This window comes from Anarhichas minor, unplaced genomic scaffold (genome assembly GCF_050575085.1).
Source record: "Anarhichas minor isolate MPS153535 unplaced genomic scaffold, ASM5057508v1 ptg000118l, whole genome shotgun sequence".
Classification (NCBI taxonomy): Eukaryota; Metazoa; Chordata; class Actinopteri; order Perciformes; family Anarhichadidae; genus Anarhichas; species Anarhichas minor.
In genome coordinates, this window is record NW_027466564.1 from 217,501 (window position 1) to 222,500 (window position 5,000).

Below are 5,000 nucleotides of genomic sequence, written 5' to 3' on the forward strand. Positions count from 1 at the left end.
CTAACCAGGCCCGACTCTGCTTAGCTTCCGAGATCGGACGAGATCGGGCGCGAACAGATTTTTTTTTTTTATTTATTTATTATCAAAAATACAAAAATTTTTACAATCAACATTTTACCACTTACTCTTCAATACAAGAACACATGACACTTGTACGAACATAATAACAAAAAATAACCCCTCCACGCTAATACTAACTATAAATTCAAACACTTAACACTTATCCCAACCCATAAGTCAAAAAACAACGAAAATAAACCTCCCCATAACTCAAAGAGACACATACCAATTTTTTACTCATACTCAGACATAATGTAACCAACAAAAATAATCCCCAATGATAATTAGCCATAACACAGATTCTAACCAAAATCTAACACAACCTCTCCACTCTCCCCAATCGCAACAAAGGTGCTACCCTCAATAAACCCCTCCTGAAACTCTTCCTCCTTGACATAGCTATGTAATATGTTTACATCTCTTTTCATAATATTTTTAAACACACTCCATACTTCTACTCTCCTTTTCTCGTAATGCGCTACATTCCTCCTTAGCTTGACTGCAAACCTTGCATGGCTTAGCGTGTAGTTCAACAAGTTGACATTACTTCCTTTCCTTTTAGCAACCGCACCAAACAACCACAGCTCCTTCCACCCTATTTTCTCCACAAATTCCCCTTTCCAACATCTGCTTATCAACTCTTTCACTTTCCCAAAGTACACAGCCAACTCCCCACATTCCACAAACTCATGCAGACATGTCTCCACTTCCACCTGACAGACATCACACTGCTTCCTCACATCCAGATTAAATTGACTTATTATTAGATTGTTAAACACCCTATTGTGACGCAGTAGGAAATCAAAATGCTCACATTCAACACTATTCCATTTCACTCTCAGGTTCAGCCACATCCTTTTTACATCCATATCGGTCATTACTTTTTCCCATACCTTCTCTGCAGCCGGTCTTCTTACCTCTTTCATTCTTAAACATCTGTACATTACTCTCGTTTTCACATTCGCCAGGCTTACTATCCTTTCTCCTTCCCCCACATACATTTCCACCCCTTCTCCTCCACTCCCCACCGCCTCACTCTCAATCATTCTCACCCATTCTCTCGGCATCCCCTTCTTTATCTTCTCCACCACATCCACCGCTGTGCCTAACCACATTTCATCACCCCTTTCTCTCACCTCATCTACCACTACCTGAGCCCTCATGAACCCTGGTACATACTCGTACACTAAATCCCTCACCTTCCTAAAACCTGCTCTCCACATCTCCAAGTTATAAATTGTGCTCCCCTCAAATGTGATTTTGGGATTTAGAAACAATGGTTGCTCCCACACCTGTTTTACATTTTTGCATTGAAACTGCACATGTTTTACAAACTCTCCCCATGCTCCCAGCATCTCTTTATAGAACTCAGACACCTCACTCAACATACCTTTCTTCAGTTCCATAAATATTCCACTTTCTCCACAACCCCCACATTTATTAATTGCTTCTTTCAGAAACAGCTTCCATACACGATCATATCTTGTCATCATTTTCAACCGAAGTGCATTCTTTTTCTTTTCTAAATTAATCAGCTTCAACCCACCATCCTTGTATTCGTTTTCCATCACTTCCCTGGCTATTCTGACACCTCTCCCACCCCAGAGAAACTCACTCACCATTTTCTCTGTCTCCTTTAGCACTCGCTCAGGCACATCCAACACAGTCATTGCATACACAAGTTTGCTCATTATCAGGCCATTCACTACCACCACTTTCCCCTTCAACTTCAACTTCCTAAGTCTCCAAAACCTTAATGTCTTCTTTATGCTATTCATTATCCCTTCATACTGCATGTCTCTCCCTTCTCTGCCTTCAACCCCTAAATTCACCCCTAACACCCTAAAATAGTCCTTCCTCTCTTTCAATCCTATATCCTTCCTCCTTTCTCCATTGACTCCAACATACATAATTTCTGACTTTTCTATGTTTAGCTTTGCTCCTGATGCTCTACCATAAACTCCTACACTTTGTAAAACCTCAAGGACACTTTCACTGTCTTGTACTGTTACTGTTGTGTCGTCCGCATACTGGTATAATAGACTCACTTGCCCTCCTGGTAAGTCTATGCCTCTGACCTTTTTATTTTGCTTCAGCAGTGCAGCTAGTGGCTCTGCCGACAGTGAGTACAGCAGGGCCGACAGTGGACACCCTTGTCTAACCGACCTCTCTAATCTGAAATTACCTGTGACTATCCCATTAATTTTGACGCAACTAACAGCTTTATCATACAATCTTTTGATCCATCCTACTAACTGCTGCCCAAACCCTACTTTTCCTAATACTCCATACAGGTATCCATGATCTACCCTATCAAATGCTTTGTTCAAATCTAAACTCATCACTATCCCCCCCTCCCCTCCCTTCATGTGTTCTATTGTGTCCCTAATGCTGCTGATTGTGTCTGCTATATCCCTCCCTGGTATACTGTAAGCCTGCGTGCTTCCCACTATTGTCCCTATCACCCTCTTAATCCTATTTGCTAGCACTCTTGCTAGTATTTTATAGTCACTGTTTAAACAGCTAAGCGGCCTATAGTTTTCAAGTCTATCCCTACTCCCTTTCTTATATATAATACTAACTAACCCTGTCGCCATACTAACCGGCATCTCGTCCTTCTCTTCTATCCATTTAAACAATCTGTCCAACAGTGGCGCTAGTTCCTCTTTAAACTCTATGTAAAACTCTCCCACTAACCCATCTAGCCCTGGACTCTTATTCCTGCCTAACCCTAATATGGCTGCCTCTATTTCACCTATCCTTATCTCTCCTTCGCACATCTCCTTCGCATCTTCGCTCATCTTAGTCTCCATTTTCTCCAGCACATGTTTCATGCACTCTTCATCAACCTCTTCTTTCCTAAATAGTTCACTATAAAATTCTTCTACTCTTCCAACTATCCCTACAAAATCCGTTATCTTTTCTCCATTTTTCCCTTCCACCTGCTCCAAATAATTATTTTTCTGTTTCGCCCTCTCTAAACCTAAAAAGAATGCTGTACATTTCTCTCCCTCAACCACATATCTAGCCCTACTTCTAACTATTGCCCCCATGCATCTCTTCTGTTCTACCTCCTCCAGCTCATTTTTAATTTTATTATACCGTTCTAATGCGTGCCCTACCCCCTGGTCCACCCTCTCTGCTTCTCTAACTAACTCTTCCTTTAGTCTCCTTTCCCTCCCTCTTTCCCTTCTATTCCTATCCCTGCTGTAGCTCATGCTCAAATTCTTTAGCTCCTCCTTCATCTCCTCCCACCATCTCCCCATATCCTCCTCATACATACTCTCATTCTTTCTCACCATTATACATTCTCTCACCTTTTCCTTGTACCTTTCTTCTTTGAGCAACATCCCATTCAGGCACCACACACCTCCCCCCCTCCTCTCACACCCATGCCCTAATCTAAATTTTAGCACCACGTGGTCACTAAGAGTAGTTACCTTGTAATCAATTCCCCCCATTTTACTTGCTAGACTCTCCGTACTCAAAACTAAATCAATCCTACTCTGTTTTAATTCCCCTTTCACCATCTGTCTCCTTGTAAATACGCGCCCTCTTGGGTTCTTTTCCCTCCACACATCTACCAGTCCATTCGCTCTCATTACCTCCTTCAATACTCTTCTTGAGGAGTCGCTTTTGAAACACACACTTGCAGATGCATCCAGCCTTCCACACCACACATTAAAGTCACCCACAATTACACATTCTTTCCCGCACATTCCCGCCATCCTCTCAAAAAACTCCCTTCTCTCCTTTTCCTCATTTGGTGCATACACATTCAACATTTTCAATTTCTTACCCAGGTGTTCAAAAGTAATCCCTATCACTCTCCCATCACCATCATCCTCACATTTCCTCACATTCTCAACCTCTCCCCTTTTAACCAAAATAGCCACTCCCCTAGAATAAATGTCCCCATTGTTTACATACACATCTCCCATCCACTCTCTCTCTAACTCCTTCACACATTTTTCATCCCAGTGTGTCTCCTGCAAACATATAATGTCAGCCTCACACAACATCAAGGCTTGGTTTCGCCTATAACTAGTCCTAAGACTATTTGCATTAAAAGAAGCAACAGCCACCATTAATAACCAAAACATGTTGTTATTTTTTCAGTGCTTTCTTCCGATTATCAGACCCTTTTATAAGCTCTCCATCCCTTTTCCTCACCCTTTGGCCCTTCTCGATGTCCATGTCTGAGTCCGAGGGTTCACTTAATAGCAGCGGGGAGCCGCAGTTCCCGATGTCTTGAGGAACAAAGCTGTCCAGGGAAGACCCCATCGCCGCCTTTTCCTCAGCCCTCTTTCGCAGCTCGACCTCTGCGCCTTCCAATAGCACTGCCTTCGTTTTCCTCGCAGCCAGTCTCCCCACTCGGGCCTTGCCCGGCTTGGTCTGGACTTGCTCCTTCAGCCTGGCACTGGCTCGTGCCTCTCCCACCTTTAGCTCCGGCTGGCTGGGCACCGGCCTTGGCCCACTCAGATCAATCTGGCTGGACGCCGTCTCCGGCACCTCCACTATTTCAGTTCTCCTCCCTGCATCGGTCATACTCCGTGGCTTCATCACCACGCCTGCTGCTGTCACTGGCTCCACCGCTGCACCTGCCCTTGTCACTGGCTCCACAGCTGCACCTGCCCTTGTCACTGGCTCCACAGCTGCACCTGCCCTTGTCACTGGCTCCACAACTGCACCTGCCTCTTTCGCTGGCGCCATAGCTGCACCTGGCGCTGTCACTGGCTCCACTGCTGCACCTGCCGTTGTCACTGACTCCACAGTTGCACCTGCTTTCACCGCTGTAGTCTCTGCCATACAGGCTGCAGGCTTCGGCCTCATTACAGCCGTAGTCATCGCCGTTCCCTCTTTGTTCAGCTCGCTCACACAGGTCCCCGCAGCAGCCTCATCATCCTCTTCCTCCTCCATCTCCTCCTCCTCCTCCTCCT